Source organism: Aegilops tauschii, chromosome 2, assembly GCF_002575655.3.
Source record: "Aegilops tauschii subsp. strangulata cultivar AL8/78 chromosome 2, Aet v6.0, whole genome shotgun sequence".
In the NCBI taxonomy this organism is placed as follows: Eukaryota; Viridiplantae; Streptophyta; class Magnoliopsida; order Poales; family Poaceae; genus Aegilops; species Aegilops tauschii.
Genome location: NC_053036.3, coordinates 284,886,560 through 284,910,450, shown reverse-complemented (window position 1 = coordinate 284,910,450; position 23,891 = coordinate 284,886,560).

Here is a 23,891-nt window from a genome sequence, read left to right as displayed (position 1 = left end):
GCATGATGCACAGTCAAGTATGATGCATGTCCGGTTTAAATGAGGCATGGCATGGGAAAATGCAACAAAGAAAACTACAAATTAAATGGAGCTCAATATGCAACGAGTTGCATATTGACGAAACACCACATCAATTATTTAGTTCTCTCTCATTATGTACTCGACCATATTAAATGTTGATTACCATGGCAAGAGGTGAAGCATATGAAGACTACCTAGCTAGGCAAGTTTAAATGAGGCCGGAACAACAAACAACAATTCCGGAAAATCCTCATGTCATTTAGCAATTTAATACAAATGCAATTTTAGACATTTTAAATGTTGTTATCATGATGCGAATGACAGATGTAAGTTATATGCAATTTTATGAAAATGTTGACATGAAGATGATTAGGAGCATTTGTCGCCGTGGTGGAAGAAAGGGGTGCCACGGCAACGAATCCGAAAATGATTCCACGGCAACATATCGGTTCCGGTAGCTCACGGAGATACCGGTGCAAAAGAAATGGGCGTGAGCGTGTCGCGCAAGGATGGTGGGGTGCTCCCGGATTCCGGGCTCCCACGGGTTAGTGGTATGGAAACGAGGAACGTGCAAAGACCTCTCTCGGAAACGGTGCAAACACGAGCATCTCATACAACACACATGCATTCGGTCCACGGACGTCGTCTCGGGGTTATACCTTCGAAGCGTGCATTCGGGGCGGAACGCGTTCGAAGTGGAAGTAGTTGTTCACGGGGGCGGTATTAGAAGTAGCGGTACACGCGGAGGTAGTCGAACTTGACGGTTCCGTTACACGGGTCTTCGGTGACGGTAGTGGAAGTAGTGGCACACGGCGACGGTAGTGGTACACGGTCGTCGTGGTACTTGGCGAGTCCGCGTAGTCGTAGACGTTCCAAGGTACTTGACGCATCAGCAGGTGTAGTCGTACATGTTCGGAGAGGAGCTTGGCGCATCCAAAACGAAGCAACACAAAACATCACAAGGCCTCGGGATGCCAGCAGCAAGGAGGCGACGGTGGTCTAGCAGCAGCAGCAAGGGCGTCGGGGAGGTGATGGCCGGGACGGAGGGAAGCGTGCGGCGGAGGTTCACCGACGAGAGGGTGCTGGTCGTGGTCGCCGGCGATGGAGGCGGAGCAGAGGACAGGCGAAGCAGGAGGTTGGGCGCGCGGCGCTCGCCCGCAGAAGCGACGGGGCCGCCGGAGTTAGTCGCACCGCAGCTCAGGGCGGAGCAACACCTGCAGAAGGGAGCAGGGCGCGGCGAGGGCAGGGCCAAGACGCGGTGGTGGAGGAAGGAGCTGCAGAGGAGTGGCTGGAGATGGAAGGGGCGCGACGGCGGCGAGGAGGCCGACGGGGCTCCGGCCTGGTGCTGCAGGACGTCGGGCGCGAGGGAGAGATCGAGTGAGGAAGATGGCGGCGCGAGGGAGCAGCAAGGCAGCGCCCTGGAGGGTGCGAGCAGAAGGGGAGGCTCGCGAGCGGCGGAGCTTGGGCACGGGACGGCGGCCGTTGCCAGAGGCGGGGAGACCGGCTCGTGGAGGATGGAGGCGAGGGGATCGAGCGGGCTCTGCTCGATGCGTGCGTGTGTGTGCGGCGGCAGGAGGAGAACGAAGAGGAGAGAGGGGATCGGGCCAGAGCGTGGTGAGGGCTAGGGTTAGGAAGCTGGTGAGGGCGGCTGGGCCTTAGAGGCCGGCCCAGTGGAGAGGAAAAAATTGACCAGAGGCCTGGCCTAGTGGGATGCGGCTGCTGGGCTCCTCTTCTCCCTCTCTCTTATTTCTCTTTTAGCAGAAAAGTAATAGAGAGAAGAAAAAGAAAGATAGGGTTAGGGAAAGAATTTGCACATGCGGGTAATTTTCCCGGACTCACAAAAATATGCTCGTTCCAGGAAAAATAGAGGTGGCCTGATTGGAAGATTTAAATTCAAACTCATTTGAATTTAATTCAAATGGTTTGAAAGAGTTCAAGGCATTGAGGAGTCCAAAAATGTTGGGAAATTAGGAAGAGCCTCGATAAATGGGAAAAGAAATATAGGCAAGGTTAGAGAGATCGACGCAAAGCAGAAAAGGCATAGGATTAATTTTGCACGTGTGTTAAGGTGGACTCCAATTAATGGAATATTTATAATAGCTCCATAAGTATTAGGAGGATATGTTATAAAGAGAAAATCACCATGTGCATTTCCCTCGATTTAAATGGATCGAAGATCCATGCAATTTATTTAGTTGGGTTTTTATGCAAAGATTTAATGACATGATGGCATGATGACATGAAGCAATGCAAAAAATAAAAGAGCAAGCACCAAAAGGAACACACGGCGATCACGAAATAAGGAAGTCTTCTGAAGCGTCGGTCTCGGGGCGTTACAACACTCCACCACTACAAGAGGATCTCGTCCCGAGATGTAGGACAGCACCGGAGAAAAGCGGTAGAGGAAGAGGTAAAACAAATTGCTTCTTTGACAAACGAGTGAAACCAAAGAACCTTGAGAGATCGCAAAGCTTGAAGAAATGACACGACGGAGGTGAACAAAATTTACAACACTCCGTTCAGCAAGAGGAACAAGGAACATTGCGAGAACCTTTGTAGGTTGAAGAATATGAAACAAGAGCTTAACGGATCAAAAGGAATATGAAAGCACACCGGTAGAAAAGAGAGACAAGGAACACCATGTGAACCTTGAGGTTAATTGACACGATAAATATTTAAACCACTCCAGTTAAAACAAGATAGGAAGGAATAAGAATGATATAATTTGGGCAGCACTCCGACTGTAAATGGAAGGAATTGAACATGATCTTGACAAGATGAGAGGATACTCGATGAAATCAACAACACATTACCTCCGGAACTAATGAAAGAATGGCACAAGGGGTAAGAAAGATTTCAGACAGCACTCCAGTTGAGAAGGGAGTTAAAATTTGACAGAATGGGAAGAACTTGAAAAGAGGGCACGACGCTCCGGCTAAACGGATAAGAAAAGAAAAATTACATGATCTTGACAAAACAAGATGATTGGTCGAAAAGAGCAACATCACAACGCCTCCGAAAACAAAGCATGATAGATAGATAGTTGGAGTGAATAGAACAAAGACTAAAACCAACATCTCCTACCATAAATGAATTTTAAGGAGCATCTTTATGAAGTAGGATTGAACGGAGTTGTTGGAAAACCAACAACGAAAAGAAAAAGCTTGTAGTGGGCTTATGGAAACATCTCAACATTATGAGGTGACAAACGGCCACTAAAGGAAGCCATTGGTTTGAGTGAGAGCACCAAGGCAATGAAAAACTTCTTTCACCAAGAGGATAGGAGAAAAACTTGGATCATTGATAAGCACCATAATAGCAACATTCCTTAGGGAAGGCTTTAGGTGAAGCATGACACAAGATAAATCCAACGAAGAGATTGGTGGATTTAAAATATCTCCTTCTTGACAACATGTAAATCATGAAACGCGAACTCAAATTGTCAAGAATGACATAACACCACCTCAAATGATAAGGTAGGAAGAATTGCACTTCAGAATGCAAGATGAAGAATGCTTGGACTCCACAAAACAAAACATGTGTTGAACACCATGTTTATTTTAGAGTATAGCTTGGCGGATCTTAACTCCGAGAGAATTCTTGACGAACAATTGAAGAATGAAAAGAATCCTTGATGAAGCACCATGTAGATCCTCCATGAAGAACTCCGGTAATAAAAGGATGATAAAAGAAAGAGGAGTTGAAAACACAAGGTGAAACCTTGAAGTGATAAAATGAAACTTTGAAATGATATAACCGAGAAAACTTGGAACTCCGGAAAGAAAGATAAACAAATAAAATCAAGAATTTTGATGAACCTCCGGAATAAGGAATTGAATTTACTCGATGAAACAAGAATAAGAATTACATTATGCTCATCCTTCACCAATTAATTGATGACAAGCAATGGATTTGTCATACTACTTATTCTCGTAGAAAGGATTAAGAGAGATATAACACAAACTTGTGAAGGTCTTCATCGAAACACCGGTAGGATTGAAACAACGAATAAATTGATATGATAACGAAGGAAGAGAAAATCTTGAACGAACCACCGCGAGAATTGAAAATGAAAGTAGCAAAGGCACAATTCAACGGAAAGAATTAGAAAATGAATGAAGATACTTGACAGAATTTAGATACACGAGAACGAAGAGATCATGAACTGATTAGAGGATATTTGAGTGATGCACCAGTATGATTTGGAGAACGAGAGCTGAAAGCTTGAATGAATAATTCTGAGGTGATGGGCTCCGAAGAATCAAACTGAAAAGACTTGTGAAATGCTCCGGGTGGGTGAAAATAATTCTCACAATCGAAAACAATTATGAGAGGATGGCATAAGCTAGAACTATGAATCTTCAAGAGAACGGACCAAGATTTAGGAGAAATACTTCTTCGGTCTTCAAATGTTGAGAATGATGATGCGAAACACCACCAAGAATTATTGAGGCACTCTGGAATGAAAAATTAGAAAGGTTGAACCAACGATGAAAAGAATTTGAAAGCGATATTGGGGAAGAAATATGACTGATGATAACTCATTCTTACGTCAAACTTTGAAATGAATTTGAGAATAACTCCAGAAAAATTAGAAGAGTCAGGTAAGATCCTGGGAAAATAACCTGTGGGTTAGGGCCCACTCAAAAGAAACACCGTTGAAATGATTACTTGAAAAGGACATTGCACCGGTTGAATTAAATGGCTCAAAAGAGATAACAACCTCGAGATAGCTTGAACGGATTGGGAATGGAAAAGCGAGTCTCCTGAGATATCTTCAGCACTTCAAATAACATGAATAGCAAGAGGTGGATGATTAAGAGATACACCGGCATGAGAAAACATTTGAAACAGGGAAAGGAATGTGACCAACATTGAAGGCTTGAATTTAGTCCACCGGAGAAGAAAAAGAATGAAGAATGAAAAACTTGAAGAACATCTTCATGAGAACCACCGGGTAAGAACATTGATTGAAAAGAATGAAGGGACTTCGCATCAATAAAAAGGATACTTGATTAAGAAATCTGAGTCCTTAAAGAAAAAGGGTGGGAGGGTGGGAAAACAAAGACAACTTGGGTCGGATGAAACGAACACCGTTGAGAAAAGCTTAGAATTGATCTTGCGAACGTTGGAATGACTGGATGCACTTGAAGAGAAACACGCCGGTTGGAAAAGAATTAACATGACGATCTCGATGATCAAGAAGGATTAGTATTCACATAGCAATATGAGAACACCGTTTTGGGAAGGTATGGATTCAATATTTGACTTCGAAGCAACTCGAATACCACAAAACAAAACAAAACAAAGGATTGGCTTGCAAAATAAGCCGGAACAAACATATGATAGAGATTTCGTCCAAAGTTTTTGTGGTGGGGCCCACACGGGCTCGATCGTACAGCACCATCATGTACAAGGCTGTGCACATGACATACGAAGCGTCCCTGAGTCGGCATAGCCAAGGACTCTTTAAGACACTACGAGACCACTGTAAAACCAACCGTGTACAGGCGGACCACTAGACGTCAAACCCCAATCTCATATCATGCGTCTGTCGGAAAGATATCCTAAGAGCTACTTGAATTCCCACTTATAAACTCCCGAAACTTTCTGTTTATGCAATCAGGTGTTGGGGATACAGGGGACACAAAATATATCACCCAAACTAACAATACCTAGATCCAGTTGTATCCATCCGTCAACACATAACCAAGAAATCTTCAGAAATCGTGTACCTCAACCTTCGAAAAGCATCCGTTATACGAGTTATGGCAATACTCCCGAACTCCCGCCCCAGTACTGGGTGGCGTCGAGGTGATCTCACCAACAACTGCATAAAAGAGATTTCGATGTCGGCGAAACTCAGGTATTCCAGAACTGCAACGATAAAATTGTGACGACAACACCTCGGAGCTCAACTCCCCGGGACACTGCCACAACCCCTAAATGTCAGGAGGCACCAAGAACAATGTTCTCGTCACAAAACCATCGGAACGATTCCAAGATACCCGCGTGATCCTAAATTTTTTTTAGTGAAATTTGAGGAGAGAAAAGTCAAAACTTCTACGTCAGGAGACCTCACCAGAGCGACGAAGGGACTGAGGAGTAAAAAGAATCCTACTCTCCGATATATATAATCCTAAGACTCAAAACATTTTTGTTCTAGACTCAACAATGCCAGCGATTCGATCAAGCATGGGCTCCTAAGTCGGGGATGGCTCTGATACCAACTTGTAACGCCCACGATGCGGCTATATCTCCCACGTGTCGAGGCACGACTTAGAGGCATAACCGCATTGTGGTTTTGTCGCAAGAAGGGTCATCTTCACACAATCCCATGTAATGAACAAGAATGGGATAAAGAGTTGGCTTACAATCGCCACTTCACACAATACATAAATAAATCATACATCATTCAGAGATACACACATAGGTCCGACTACGGAACCAAAATAAAAGAAGACAACCCAACTGCTAGATCCCCGATCGTCCCAACTGGGCTCCACTACTGATCATCTGGAAAAGAAACATAGTAACGACCACGTTCCTCATCGAACTCCCACTTGAGCTCAGTTGCGTCACCTGCACTGGTATCCTCGGCACCTGCAACTGTTTTGGAAGTATCTGTGAGTCACGAGGACTCAGCAATCTCACACCCGCGAGATCAAGACTATTTAAGCTTAAAGGAAAGGATGGGGTAATGAGGTGGAGCTGCAGCAAGCACTAAGCATATATGGTGGCTAACATACGCAAAGGAGAGTGAGAAGAGAAGCAACGGAACGGTCGTGAACTAGCAATGATCAAGAAGTGATCCTGAACTCCTACTTACGTCAAACATAACCCAGAAACCGTGTTCACTTCCCGGACTCCACCGAGAAGAGACCATCACAGCTACACACGCGGTTGATGCGTTTTAATTAAGGTCAAGTGTCAAGTTCTCTACAACCGGATATTAACAAATTCCCATCTGCCACATAACCGCGGGCACGGCTTTCGAAAGATAATACCCTGCAGGGGTGTCCCAACTTAGCCCATTATAAGCTCTCACGGTCAACGAAGGATATTCCTTCTCCCAGGAAGACCCGATCAGTGTAGGAATCCCGGTTACAAGACATTTCGACAATGGTAAAACAAGACCAGCAAAGCCGCCCGATGTGCCGACAAATCCCGATAGGAGCTGCACATATCTCGTTCTCAGGGCAACACCGGATGAGACATCCTACGAGTAAAACCAGACCTCAAGTTTCCCCAAGGTGGCCCCGCAGTCTACTCGTTTCGGACCAACACTCGAAGGAGCACTGGCCGGGGGGGCGTTAAAATAAAGATGACCCTTGAGTCTGCAGAACCCAAGGGAAAAGGGGATAGGTGGTAGCAAATGGTAAAACCAAGGTTGGGCCTTGCTGGAGGAGTTTTATTCAAAGCGAACTGTCAAGGGGGTCCCATAAATCACCCAACCGCGTAAGGAACGCAAAATCAAGGAACATAACACCGGTATGACGGAAACTAGGGGCAGCAAGAGTGGAACAAAACACCAGGCATAAGGCCGAGCCTTCCACCCTTTACCAAGTATATAGATGCATTAATTAAGATAAGAGATATTGTGATATCCCAACATAAACATGTTCCAACATGGAGCAATCTTCAACTTCACCTGCAACTAGCAACGCTATAAGAGGGGCTGAGCAAAAGCGGTAACATAGCCAAACAACGGTTTGCTAAGAAGGGTGACAAAGGTTAGAGGTTCATGGCAATTTGGGAGGCATGATATAGCAAGTGGTAGGTAGCGCAGCATAGCAATAGAGTGAACAACTAGCAAGCAAAGATAGAAGTGATTTCGAGGGTATGGTCATCTTGCCTGAGATCCCGCAAGGAAGAAGAACGAGTCCATGAAGAAGAAAAACGGATGTAGTCGAACGAATCCTCACAACTCCGGAACGAAACCGAAGCTAACGAGAGAAGCAACCCGGAAAGAAACAAACAACATAGTAAACAACCACCACATACACATGGCATGATGCACAGTCAAGTATGATGCATGTCCGGTTTAAATGAGGCATGGCATGGGAAAATGCAACAAAGAAAACTACAAATTAAATGGAGCTCAATATGCAACGAGTTGCATATTGACGAAACACCACATCAATTATTTAGTTCTCTCTCATTATGTACTCGACCATATTAAATGTTGATTACCATGGCAAGAGGTGAAGCATATGAAGACTACCTAGCTAGGCAAGTTTAAATGAGGCCGGAACAACAAACAACAATTCCGGAAAATCCTCATGTCATTTAGCAATTTAATACAAATGCAATTTTAGACATTTTAAATGTTGTTATCATGATGCGAATGACAGATGTAAGTTATATGCAATTTTATGAAAATGTTGACATGAAGATGATTAGGAGCATTTGTCGCCGTGGTGGAAGAAAGGGGTGCCACGGCAACGAATCCGAAAATGATTCCACGGCAACATATCGGTTCCGGTAGCTCACGGAGATACCGGTGCAAAAGAAATGGGCGTGAGCGTGTCGCGCAAGGATGGTGGGGTGCTCCCGGATTCCGGGCTCCCACGGGTTAGTGGTATGGAAACGAGGAACGTGCAAAGACCTCTCTCGGAAACGGTGCAAACACGAGCATCTCATACAACACACATGCATTCGGTCCACGGACGTCGTCTCGGGGTTATACCTTCGAAGCGTGCATTCGGGGCGGAACGCGTTCGAAGTGGAAGTAGTTGTTCACGGGGGCGGTATTAGAAGTAGCGGTACACGCGGAGGTAGTCGAACTTGACGGTTCCGTTACACGGGTCTTCGGTGACGGTAGTGGAAGTAGTGGCACACGGCGACGGTAGTGGTACACGGTCGTCGTGGTACTTGGCGAGTCCGCGTAGTCGTAGACGTTCCAAGGTACTTGACGCATCAGCAGGTGTAGTCGTACATGTTCGGAGAGGAGCTTGGCGCATCCAAAACGAAGCAACACAAAACATCACAAGGCCTCGGGATGCCAGCAGCAAGGAGGCGACGGTGGTCTAGCAGCAGCAGCAAGGGCGTCGGGGAGGTGATGGCCGGGACGGAGGGAAGCGTGCGGCGGAGGTTCACCGACGAGAGGGTGCTGGTCGTGGTCGCCGGCGATGGAGGCGGAGCAGAGGACAGGCGAAGCAGGAGGTTGGGCGCGCGGCGCTCGCCCGCAGAAGCGACGGGGCCGCCGGAGTTAGTCACACCGCAGCTCAGGGCGGAGCAACACCTGCAGAAGGGAGCAGGGCGCGGCGAGGGCAGGGCCAAGACGCGGTGGTGGAGGAAGGAGCTGCAGAGGAGTGGCTGGAGATGGAAGGGGCGCGACGGCGGCGAGGAGGCCGACGGGGCTCCGGCCTGGTGCTGCAGGACGTCGGGCGCGAGGGAGAGATCGAGTGAGGAAGATGGCGGCGCGAGGGAGCAGCAAGGCAGCGCCCTGGAGGGTGCGAGCAGAAGGGGAGGCTCGCGAGCGGCGGAGCTTGGGCACGGGACGGCGGCCGTTGCCAGAGGCGGGGAGACCGGCTCGTGGAGGATGGAGGCGAGGGGATCGAGCGGGCTCTGCTCGATGCGTGCGTGTGTGTGCGGCGGCAGGAGGAGAACGAAGAGGAGAGAGGGGATCGGGCCAGAGCGTGGTGAGGGCTAGGGTTAGGAAGCTGGTGAGGGCGGCTGGGCCTTAGAGGCCGGCCCAGTGGAGAGGAAAAAATTGACCAGAGGCCTGGCCTAGTGGGATGCGGCTGCTGGGCTCCTCTTCTCCCTCTCTCTTATTTCTCTTTTAGCAGAAAAGTAATAGAGAGAAGAAAAAGAAAGATAGGGTTAGGGAAAGAATTTGCACATGCGGGTAATTTTCCCGGACTCACAAAAATATGCTCGTTCCAGGAAAAATAGAGGTGGCCTGATTGGAAGATTTAAATTCAAACTCATTTGAATTTAATTCAAATGGTTTGAAAGAGTTCAAGGCATTGAGGAGTCCAAAAATGTTGGGAAATTAGGAAGAGCCTCGATAAATGGGAAAAGAAATATAGGCAAGGTTAGAGAGATCGACGCAAAGCAGAAAAGGCATAGGATTAATTTTGCACGTGTGTTAAGGTGGACTCCAATTAATGGAATATTTATAATAGCTCCATAAGTATTAGGAGGATATGTTATAAAGAGAAAATCACCATGTGCATTTCCCTCGATTTAAATGGATCGAAGATCCATGCAATTTATTTAGTTGGGTTTTTATGCAAAGATTTAATGACATGATGGCATGATGACATGAAGCAATGCAAAAAATAAAAGAGCAAGCACCAAAAGGAACACACGGCGATCACGAAATAAGGAAGTCTTCTGAAGCGTCGGTCTCGGGGCGTTACAACACTCCACCACTACAAGAGGATCTCGTCCCGAGATGTAGGACAGCACCGGAGAAAAGCGGTAGAGGAAGAGGTAAAACAAATTGCTTCTTTGACAAACGAGTGAAACCAAAGAACCTTGAGAGATCGCAAAGCTTGAAGAAATGACACGACGGAGGTGAACAAAATTTACAACACTCCGTTCAGCAAGAGGAACAAGGAACATTGCGAGAACCTTTGTAGGTTGAAGAATATGAAACAAGAGCTTAACGGATCAAAAGGAATATGAAAGCACACCGGTAGAAAAGAGAGACAAGGAACACCATGTGAACCTTGAGGTTAATTGACACGATAAATATTTAAACCACTCCAGTTAAAACAAGATAGGAAGGAATAAGAATGATATAATTTGGGCAGCACTCCGACTGTAAATGGAAGGAATTGAACATGATCTTGACAAGATGAGAGGATACTCGATGAAATCAACAACACATTACCTCCGGAACTAATGAAAGAATGGCACAAGGGGTAAGAAAGATTTCAGACAGCACTCCAGTTGAGAAGGGAGTTAAAATTTGACAGAATGGGAAGAACTTGAAAAGAGGGCACGACGCTCCGGCTAAACGGATAAGAAAAGAAAAATTACATGATCTTGACAAAACAAGATGATTGGTCGAAAAGAGCAACATCACAACGCCTCCGAAAACAAAGCATGATAGATAGATAGTTGGAGTGAATAGAACAAAGACTAAAACCAACATCTCCTACCATAAATGAATTTTAAGGAGCATCTTTATGAAGTAGGATTGAACGGAGTTGTTGGAAAACCAACAACGAAAAGAAAAAGCTTGTAGTGGGCTTATGGAAACATCTCAACATTATGAGGTGACAAACGGCCACTAAAGGAAGCCATTGGTTTGAGTGAGAGCACCAAGGCAATGAAAAACTTCTTTCACCAAGAGGATAGGAGAAAAACTTGGATCATTGATAAGCACCATAATAGCAACATTCCTTAGGGAAGGCTTTAGGTGAAGCATGACACAAGATAAATCCAACGAAGAGATTGGTGGATTTAAAATATCTCCTTCTTGACAACATGTAAATCATGAAACGCGAACTCAAATTGTCAAGAATGACATAACACCACCTCAAATGATAAGGTAGGAAGAATTGCACTTCAGAATGCAAGATGAAGAATGCTTGGACTCCACAAAACAAAACATGTGTTGAACACCATGTTTATTTTAGAGTATAGCTTGGCGGATCTTAACTCCGAGAGAATTCTTGACGAACAATTGAAGAATGAAAAGAATCCTTGATGAAGCACCATGTAGATCCTCCATGAAGAACTCCGGTAATAAAAGGATGATAAAAGAAAGAGGAGTTGAAAACACAAGGTGAAACCTTGAAGTGATAAAATGAAACTTTGAAATGATATAACCGAGAAAACTTGGAACTCCGGAAAGAAAGATAAACAAATAAAATCAAGAATTTTGATGAACCTCCGGAATAAGGAATTGAATTTACTCGATGAAACAAGAATAAGAATTACATTATGCTCATCCTTCACCAATTAATTGATGACAAGCAATGGATTTGTCATACTACTTATTCTCGTAGAAAGGATTAAGAGAGATATAACACAAACTTGTGAAGGTCTTCATCGAAACACCGGTAGGATTGAAACAACGAATAAATTGATATGATAACGAAGGAAGAGAAAATCTTGAACGAACCACCGCGAGAATTGAAAATGAAAGTAGCAAAGGCACAATTCAACGGAAAGAATTAGAAAATGAATGAAGATACTTGACAGAATTTAGATACACGAGAACGAAGAGATCATGAACTGATTAGAGGATATTTGAGTGATGCACCAGTATGATTTGGAGAACGAGAGCTGAAAGCTTGAATGAATAATTCTGAGGTGATGGGCTCCGAAGAATCAAACTGAAAAGACTTGTGAAATGCTCCGGGTGGGTGAAAATAATTCTCACAATCGAAAACAATTATGAGAGGATGGCATAAGCTAGAACTATGAATCTTCAAGAGAACGGACCAAGATTTAGGAGAAATACTTCTTCGGTCTTCAAATGTTGAGAATGATGATGCGAAACACCACCAAGAATTATTGAGGCACTCTGGAATGAAAAATTAGAAAGGTTGAACCAACGATGAAAAGAATTTGAAAGCGATATTGGGGAAGAAATATGACTGATGATAACTCATTCTTACGTCAAACTTTGAAATGAATTTGAGAATAACTCCAGAAAAATTAGAAGAGTCAGGTAAGATCCTGGGAAAATAACCTGTGGGTTAGGGCCCACTCAAAAGAAACACCGTTGAAATGATTACTTGAAAAGGACATTGCACCGGTTGAATTAAATGGCTCAAAAGAGATAACAACCTCGAGATAGCTTGAACGGATTGGGAATGGAAAAGCGAGTCTCCTGAGATATCTTCAGCACTTCAAATAACATGAATAGCAAGAGGTGGATGATTAAGAGATACACCGGCATGAGAAAACATTTGAAACAGGGAAAGGAATGTGACCAACATTGAAGGCTTGAATTTAGTCCACCGGAGAAGAAAAAGAATGAAGAATGAAAAACTTGAAGAACATCTTCATGAGAACCACCGGGTAAGAACATTGATTGAAAAGAATGAAGGGACTTCGCATCAATAAAAAGGATACTTGATTAAGAAATCTGAGTCCTTAAAGAAAAAGGGTGGGAGGGTGGGAAAACAAAGACAACTTGGGTCGGATGAAACGAACACCGTTGAGAAAAGCTTAGAATTGATCTTGCGAACGTTGGAATGACTGGATGCACTTGAAGAGAAACACGCCGGTTGGAAAAGAATTAACATGACGATCTCGATGATCAAGAAGGATTAGTATTCACATAGCAATATGAGAACACCGTTTTGGGAAGGTATGGATTCAATATTTGACTTCGAAGCAACTCGAATACCACAAAACAAAACAAAACAAAGGATTGGCTTGCAAAATAAGCCGGAACAAACATATGATAGAGATTTCGTCCAAAGTTTTTGTGGTGGGGCCCACACGGGCTCGATCGTACAGCACCATCATGTACAAGGCTGTGCACATGACATACGAAGCGTCCCTGAGTCGGCATAGCCAAGGACTCTTTAAGACACTACGAGACCACTGTAAAACCAACCGTGTACAGGCGGACCACTAGACGTCAAACCCCAATCTCATATCATGCGTCTGTCGGAAAGATATCCTAAGAGCTACTTGAATTCCCACTTATAAACTCCCGAAACTTTCTGTTTATGCAATCAGGTGTTGGGGATACAGGGGACACAAAATATATCACCCAAACTAACAATACCTAGATCCAGTTGTATCCATCCGTCAACACATAACCAAGAAATCTTCAGAAATCGTGTACCTCAACCTTCGAAAAGCATCCGTTATACGAGTTATGGCAATACTCCCGAACTCCCGCCCCAGTACTGGGTGGCGTCGAGGTGATCTCACCAACAACTGCATAAAAGAGATTTCGATGTCGGCGAAACTCAGGTATTCCAGAACTGCAACGATAAAATTGTGACGACAACACCTCGGAGCTCAACTCCCCGGGACACTGCCACAACCCCTAAATGTCAGGAGGCACCAAGAACAATGTTCTCGTCACAAAACCATCGGAACGATTCCAAGATACCCGCGTGATCCTAAATTTTTTTTAGTGAAATTTGAGGAGAGAAAAGTCAAAACTTCTACGTCAGGAGACCTCACCAGAGCGACGAAGGGACTGAGGAGTAAAAAGAATCCTACTCTCCGATATATATAATCCTAAGACTCAAAACATTTTTGTTCTAGACTCAACAATGCCAGCGATTCGATCAAGCATGGGCTCCTAAGTCGGGGATGGCTCTGATACCAACTTGTAACGCCCACGATGCGGCTATATCTCCCACGTGTCGAGGCACGACTTAGAGGCATAACCGCATTGTGGTTTTGTCGCAAGAAGGGTCATCTTCACACAATCCCATGTAATGAACAAGAATGGGATAAAGAGTTGGCTTACAATCGCCACTTCACACAATACATAAATAAATCATACATCATTCAGAGATACACACATAGGTCCGACTACGGAACCAAAATAAAAGAAGACAACCCAACTGCTAGATCCCCGATCGTCCCAACTGGGCTCCACTACTGATCATCTGGAAAAGAAACATAGTAACGACCACGTTCCTCATCGAACTCCCACTTGAGCTCAGTTGCGTCACCTGCACTGGTATCCTCGGCACCTGCAACTGTTTTGGAAGTATCTGTGAGTCACGAGGACTCAGCAATCTCACACCCGCGAGATCAAGACTATTTAAGCTTAAAGGAAAGGATGGGGTAATGAGGTGGAGCTGCAGCAAGCACTAAGCATATATGGTGGCTAACATACGCAAAGGAGAGTGAGAAGAGAAGCAACGGAACGGTCGTGAACTAGCAATGATCAAGAAGTGATCCTGAACTCCTACTTACGTCAAACATAACCCAGAAACCGTGTTCACTTCCCGGACTCCACCGAGAAGAGACCATCACAGCTACACACGCGGTTGATGCGTTTTAATTAAGGTCAAGTGTCAAGTTCTCTACAACCGGATATTAACAAATTCCCATCTGCCACATAACCGCGGGCACGGCTTTCGAAAGATAATACCCTGCAGGGGTGTCCCAACTTAGCCCATTATAAGCTCTCACGGTCAACGAAGGATATTCCTTCTCCCAGGAAGACCCGATCAGTGTAGGAATCCCGGTTACAAGACATTTCGACAATGGTAAAACAAGACCAGCAAAGCCGCCCGATGTGCCGACAAATCCCGATAGGAGCTGCACATATCTCGTTCTCAGGGCAACACCGGATGAGACATCCTACGAGTAAAACCAGACCTCAAGTTTCCCCAAGGTGGCCCCGCAGTCTACTCGTTTCGGACCAACACTCGAAGGAGCACTGGCCGGGGGGGGCGTTAAAATAAAGATGACCCTTGAGTCTGCAGAACCCAAGGGAAAAGGGGATAGGTGGTAGCAAATGGTAAAACCAAGGTTGGGCCTTGCTGGAGGAGTTTTATTCAAAGCGAACTGTCAAGGGGGTCCCATAAATCACCCAACCGCGTAAGGAACGCAAAATCAAGGAACATAACACCGGTATGACGGAAACTAGGGGCAGCAAGAGTGGAACAAAACACCAGGCATAAGGCCGAGCCTTCCACCCTTTACCAAGTATATAGATGCATTAATTAAGATAAGAGATATTGTGATATCCCAACATAAACATGTTCCAACATGGAGCAATCTTCAACTTCACCTGCAACTAGCAACGCTATAAGAGGGGCTGAGCAAAAGCGGTAACATAGCCAAACAACGGTTTGCTAAGAAGGGTGACAAAGGTTAGAGGTTCATGGCAATTTGGGAGGCATGATATAGCAAGTGGTAGGTAGCGCAGCATAGCAATAGAGTGAACAACTAGCAAGCAAAGATAGAAGTGATTTCGAGGGTATGGTCATCTTGCCTGAGATCCCGCAAGGAAGAAGAACGAGTCCATGAAGAAGAAAAACGGATGTAGTCGAACGAATCCTCACAACTCCGGAACGAAACCGAAGCTAACGAGAGAAGCAACCCGGAAAGAAACAAACAACATAGTAAACAACCACCACATACACATGGCATGATGCACAGTCAAGTATGATGCATGTCCGGTTTAAATGAGGCATGGCATGGGAAAATGCAACAAAGAAAACTACAAATTAAATGGAGCTCAATATGCAACGAGTTGCATATTGACGAAACACCACATCAATTATTTAGTTCTCTCTCATTATGTACTCGACCATATTAAATGTTGATTACCATGGCAAGAGGTGAAGCATATGAAGACTACCTAGCTAGGCAAGTTTAAATGAGGCCGGAACAACAAACAACAATTCCGGAAAATCCTCATGTCATTTAGCAATTTAATACAAATGCAATTTTAGACATTTTAAATGTTGTTATCATGATGCGAATGACAGATGTAAGTTATATGCAATTTTATGAAAATGTTGACATGAAGATGATTAGGAGCATTTGTCGCCGTGGTGGAAGAAAGGGGTGCCACGGCAACGAATCCGAAAATGATTCCACGGCAACATATCGGTTCCGGTAGCTCACGGAGATACCGGTGCAAAAGAAATGGGCGTGAGCGTGTCGCGCAAGGATGGTGGGGTGCTCCCGGATTCCGGGCTCCCACGGGTTAGTGGTATGGAAACGAGGAACGTGCAAAGACCTCTCTCGGAAACGGTGCAAACACGAGCATCTCATACAACACACATGCATTCGGTCCACGGACGTCGTCTCGGGGTTATACCTTCGAAGCGTGCATTCGGGGCGGAACGCGTTCGAAGTGGAAGTAGTTGTTCACGGGGGCGGTATTAGAAGTAGCGGTACACGCGGAGGTAGTCGAACTTGACGGTTCCGTTACACGGGTCTTCGGTGACGGTAGTGGAAGTAGTGGCACACGGCGACGGTAGTGGTACACGGTCGTCGTGGTACTTGGCGAGTCCGCGTAGTCGTAGACGTTCCAAGGTACTTGACGCATCAGCAGGTGTAGTCGTACATGTTCGGAGAGGAGCTTGGCGCATCCAAAACGAAGCAACACAAAACATCACAAGGCCTCGGGATGCCAGCAGCAAGGAGGCGACGGTGGTCTAGCAGCAGCAGCAAGGGCGTCGGGGAGGTGATGGCCGGGACGGAGGGAAGCGTGCGGCGGAGGTTCACCGACGAGAGGGTGCTGGTCGTGGTCGCCGGCGATGGAGGCGGAGCAGAGGACAGGCGAAGCAGGAGGTTGGGCGCGCGGCGCTCGCCCGCAGAAGCGACGGGGCCGCCGGAGTTAGTCACACCGCAGCTCAGGGCGGAGCAACACCTGCAGAAGGGAGCAGGGCGCGGCGAGGGCAGGGCCAAGACGCGGTGGTGGAGGAAGGAGCTGCAGAGGAGTGGCTGGAGATGGAAGGGGCGCGACGGCGGCGAGGAGGCCGACGGGGCTCCGGCCTGGTGCTGCAGGACGTCGGGCGCGAGGGAGAGATCGAGTGAGGAAGATGGCGGCGCGAGGGAGCAGCAAGGCAGCGCCCTGGAGGGTGCGAGCAGAAGGGGAGGCTCGCGAGCGGCGGAGCTTGGGCACGGGACGGCGGCCGTTGCCAGAGGCGGGGAGACCGGCTCGTGGAGGATGGAGGCGAGGGGATCGAGCGGGCTCTGCTCGATGCGTGCGTGTGTGTGCGGCGGCAGGAGGAGAACGAAGAGGAGAGAGGGGATCGGGCCAGAGCGTGGTGAGGGCTAGGGTTAGGAAGCTGGTGAGGGCGGCTGGGCCTTAGAGGCCGGCCCAGTGGAGAGGAAAAAATTGACCAGAGGCCTGGCCTAGTGGGATGCGGCTGCTGGGCTCCTCTTCTCCCTCTCTCTTATTTCTCTTTTAGCAGAAAAGTAATAGAGAGAAGAAAAAGAAAGATAGGGTTAGGGAAAGAATTTGCACATGCGGGTAATTTTCCCGGACTCACAAAAATATGCTCGTTCCAGGAAAAATAGAGGTGGCCTGATTGGAAGATTTAAATTCAAACTCATTTGAATTTAATTCAAATGGTTTGAAAGAGTTCAAGGCATTGAGGAGTCCAAAAATGTTGGGAAATTAGGAAGAGCCTCGATAAATGGGAAAAGAAATATAGGCAAGGTTAGAGAGATCGACGCAAAGCAGAAAAGGCATAGGATTAATTTTGCACGTGTGTTAAGGTGGACTCCAATTAATGGAATATTTATAATAGCTCCATAAGTATTAGGAGGATATGTTATAAAGAGAAAATCACCATGTGCATTTCCCTCGATTTAAATGGATCGAAGATCCATGCAATTTATTTAGTTGGGTTTTTATGCAAAGATTTAATGACATGATGGCATGATGACATGAAGCAATGCAAAAAATAAAAGAGCAAGCACCAAAAGGAACACACGGCGATCACGAAATAAGGAAGTCTTCTGAAGCGTCGGTCTCGGGGCGTTACAACACTCCACCACTACAAGAGGATCTCGTCCCGAGATGTAGGACAGCACCGGAGAAAAGCGGTAGAGGAAGAGGTAAAACAAATTGCTTCTTTGACAAACGAGTGAAACCAAAGAACCTTGAGAGATCGCAAAGCTTGAAGAAATGACACGACGGAGGTGAACAAAATTTACAACACTCCGTTCAGCAAGAGGAACAAGGAACATTGCGAGAACCTTTGTAGGTTGAAGAATATGAAACAAGAGCTTAACGGATCAAAAGGAATATGAAAGCACACCGGTAGAAAAGAGAGACAAGGAACACCATGTGAACCTTGAGGTTAATTGACACGATAAATATTTAAACCACTCCAGTTAAAACAAGATAGGAAGGAATAAGAATGATATAATTTGGGCAGCACTCCGACTGTAAATGGAAGGAATTGAACATGATCTTGACAAGATGAGAGGATACTCGATGAAATCAACAACACATTACCTCCGGAACTAATGAAAGAATGGCACAAGGGGTAAGAAAGATTTCAGACAGCACTCCAGTTGAGAAGGGAGTTAAAATTTGACAGAATGGGAAGAACTTGAAAAGAGGGCACGACGCTCCGGCTAAACGGATAAGAAAAGAAAAATTACATGATCTTGACAAAACAAGATGATTGGTCGAAAAGAGCAACATCACAACGCCTCCGAAAACAAAGCATGATAGATAGATAGTTGGAGTGAATAGAACAAAGACTAAAACCAACATCTCCTACCATAAATGAATTTTAAGGAGCATCTTTATGAAGTAGGATTGAACGGAGTTGTTGGAAAACCAACAACGAAAAGAAAAAGCTTGTAGTGGGCTTATGGAAACATCTCAACATTATGAGGTGACAAACGGCCACTAAAGGAAGCCATTGGTTTGAGTGAGAGCACCAAGGCAATGAAAAACTTCTTTCACCAAGAGGATAGGAGAAAAACTTGGATCATTGATAAGCACCATAATAGCAACATTCCTTAGGGAAGGCTTTAGGTGAAGCATGACACAAGATAAATCCAACGAAGAGATTGGTGGATTTAAAATATCTCCTTCTTGACAACATGTAAATCATGAAACGCGAACTCAAATTGTCAAGAATGACATAACACCACCTCAAATGATAAGGTAGGAAGAATTGCACTTCAGAATGCAAGATGAAGAATGCTTGGACTCCACAAAACAAAACATGTGTTGAACACCATGTTTATTTTAGAGTATAGCTTGGCGGATCTTAACTCCGAGAGAATTCTTGACGAACAATTGAAGAATGAAAAGAATCCTTGATGAAGCACCATGTAGATCCTCCATGAAGAACTCCGGTAATAAAAGGATGATAAAAGAAAGAGGAGTTGAAAACACAAGGTGAAACCTTGAAGTGATAAAATGAAACTTTGAAATGATATAACCGAGAAAACTTGGAACTCCGGAAAGAAAGATAAACAAATAAAATCAAGAATTTTGATGAACCTCCGGAATAAGGAATTGAATTTACTCGATGAAACAAGAATAAGAATTACATTATGCTCATCCTTCACCAATTAATTGATGACAAGCAATGGATTTGTCATACTACTTATTCTCGTAGAAAGGATTAAGAGAGATATAACACAAACTTGTGAAGGTCTTCATCGAAACACCGGTAGGATTGAAACAACGAATAAATTGATATGATAACGAAGGAAGAGAAAATCTTGAACGAACCACCGCGAGAATTGAAAATGAAAGTAGCAAAGGCACAATTCAACGGAAAGAATTAGAAAATGAATGAAGATACTTGACAGAATTTAGATACACGAGAACGAAGAGATCATGAACTGATTAGAGGATATTTGAGTGATGCACCAGTATGATTTGGAGAACGAGAGCTGAAAGCTTGAATGAATAATTCTGAGGTGATGGGCTCCGAAGAATCAAACTGAAAAGACTTGTGAAATGCTCCGGGTGGGTGAAAATAATTCTCACAATCGAAAACAATTATGAGAGGATGGCATAAGCTAGAACTATGAATCTTCAAGAGAACGGACCAAGATTTAGGAGAAATACTTCTTCGGTCTTCAAATGTTGAGAATGATGATGCGAAACACCACCAAGAATTATTGAGGCACTCTGGAATGAAAAATTAGAAAGGTTGAACCAACGATGAAAAGAATTTGAAAGCGATATTGGGGAAGAAATATGACTGATGATAACTCATTCTTACGTCAAACTTTGAAATGAATTTGAGAATAACTCCAGAAAAATTAGAAGAGTCAGGTAAGATCCTGGGAAAATAACCTGTGGGTTAGGGCCCACTCAAAAGAAACACCGTTGAAATGATTACTTGAAAAGGACATTGCACCGGTTGAATTAAATGGCTCAAAAGAGATAACAACCTCGAGATAGCTTGAACGGATTGGGAATGGAAAAGCGAGTCTCCTGAGATATCTTCAGCACTTCAAATAACATGAATAGCAAGAGGTGGATGATTAAGAGATACACCGGCATGAGAAAACATTTGAAACAGGGAAAGGAATGTGACCAACATTGAAGGCTTGAATTTAGTCCACCGGAGAAGAAAAAGAATGAAGAATGAAAAACTTGAAGAACATCTTCATGAGAACCACCGGGTAAGAACATTGATTGAAAAGAATGAAGGGACTTCGCATCAATAAAAAGGATACTTGATTAAGAAATCTGAGTCCTTAAAGAAAAAGGGTGGGAGGGTGGGAAAACAAAGACAACTTGGGTCGGATGAAACGAACACCGTTGAGAAAAGCTTAGAATTGATCTTGCGAACGTTGGAATGACTGGATGCACTTGAAGAGAAACACGCCGGTTGGAAAAGAATTAACATGACGATCTCGATGATCAAGAAGGATTAGTATTCACATAGCAATATGAGAACACCGTTTTGGGAAGGTATGGATTCAATATTTGACTTCGAAGCAACTCGAATACCACAAAACAAAACAAAACAAAGGATTGGCTTGCAAATAAGCCGGAACAAACATATGATAGAGATTTCGTCCAAAGTTTTTGTGGTGGGGCCCACACGGGCTCGATCGTACAGCACCATCATGTACAAGGCTGTGCACATGACATACGAAGCGTCCCTGAGTCGGCATAGCCAAGGACTCTTTAAGACACTACGAGACCACTGTAAAACCAACCGTGTACAGGCGGACCACTAGACGTCAAACCCCAATCTCATATCATGCGTCTGTCGGAAAGATATCCTAAGAGCTACTTGAATTCCCACTTATAAACTCCCGAAACTTTCTGTTTATGCAATCAGGTGTTGGGGATACAGGGGACACAAAATATATCACCCAAACTAACAATACCTAGATCCAGTTGTATCCATCCGTCAACACATAACCAAGAAATCTTCAGAAATCGTGTACCTCAACCTTCGAAAAGCATCCGTTATACGAGTTATGGCAATACTCCCGAACTCCCGCCCCAGTACTGGGTGGCGTCGAGGTGATCTCACCAACAACTGCATAAAAGAGATTTCGATGTCGGCGAAACTCAGGTATTCCAGAACTGCAACGATAAAATTGTGACGACAACACCTCGGAGCTCAACTCCCCGGGACACTGCCACAACCCCTAAATGTCAGGAGGCACCAAGAACAATGTTCTCGTCACAAAACCATCGGAACGATTCCAAGATACCCGCGTGATCCTAAATTTTTTTTAGTGAAATTTGAGGAGAGAAAAGTCAAAACTTCTACGTCAGGAGACCTCACCAGAGCGACGAAGGGACTGAGGAGTAAAAAGAATCCTACTCTCCGATATATATAATCCTAAGACTCAAAACATTTTTGTTCTAGACTCAACAATGCCAGCGATTCGATCAAGCATGGGCTCCTAAGTCGGGGATGGCTCTGATACCAACTTGTAACGCCCACGATGCGGCTATATCTCCCACGTGTCGAGGCACGACTTAGAGGCATAACCGCATTGTGGTTTTGTCGCAAGAAGGGTCATCTTCACACAATCCCATGTAATGAACAAGAATGGGATAAAGAGTTGGCTTACAATCGCCACTTCACACAATACATAAATAAATCATACATCATTCAGAGATACACACATAGGTCCGACTACGGAACCAAAATAAAAGAAGACAACCCAACTGCTAGATCCCCGATCGTCCCAACTGGGCTCCACTACTGATCATCTGGAAAAGAAACATAGTAACGACCACGTTCCTCATCGAACTCCCACTTGAGCTCAGTTGCGTCACCTGCACTGGTATCCTCGGCACCTGCAACTGTTTTGGAAGTATCTGTGAGTCACGAGGACTCAGCAATCTCACACCCGCGAGATCAAGACTATTTAAGCTTAAAGGAAAGGATGGGGTAATGAGGTGGAGCTGCAGCAAGCACTAAGCATATATGGTGGCTAACATACGCAAAGGAGAGTGAGAAGAGAAGCAACGGAACGGTCGTGAACTAGCAATGATCAAGAAGTGATCCTGAACTCCTACTTACGTCAAACATAACCCAGAAACCGTGTTCACTTCCCGGACTCCACCGAGAAGAGACCATCACAGCTACACACGCGGTTGATGCGTTTTAATTAAGGTCAAGTGTCAAGTTCTCTACAACCGGATATTAACAAATTCCCATCTGCCACATAACCGCGGGCACGGCTTTCGAAAGATAATACCCTGCAGGGGTGTCCCAACTTAGCCCATTATAAGCTCTCACGGTCAACGAAGGATATTCCTTCTCCCAGGAAGACCCGATCAGTGTAGGAATCCCGGTTACAAGACATTTCGACAATGGTAAAACAAGACCAGCAAAGCCGCCCGATGTGCCGACAAATCCCGATAGGAGCTGCACATATCTCGTTCTCAGGGCAACACCGGATGAGACATCCTACGAGTAAAACCAGACCTCAAGTTTCCCCAAGGTGGCCCCGCAGTCTACTCGTTTCGGACCAACACTCGAAGGAGCACTGGCCGGGGGGGGGCGTTAAAATAAAGATGACCCTTGAGTCTGCAGAACCCAAGGGAAAAGGGGATAGGTGGTAGCAAATGGTAAAACCAAGGTTGGGCCTTGCTGGAGGAGTTTTATTCAAAGCGAACTGTCAAGGGGGTCCCATAAATCACCCAACCGCGTAAGGAACGCAAAATCAAGGAACATAACACCGGTATGACGGAAACTAGGGGCAGCAAGAGTGGAACAAAACACCAGGCATAAGGCCGAGCCTTCCACCCTTTACCAAGTATATAGATGCATTAATTAAGATAAGAGATATTGTGATATCCCAACATAAACATGTTCCAACATGGAGCAATCTTCAACTTCACCTGCAACTAGCAACGCTATAAGAGGGGCTGAGCAAAAGCGGTAACATAGCCAAACAACGGTTTGCTAAGAAGGGTGACAAAGGTTAGAGGTTCATGGCAATTTGGGAGGCATGATATAGCAAGTGGTAGGTAGCGCAGCATAGCAATAGAGTGAACA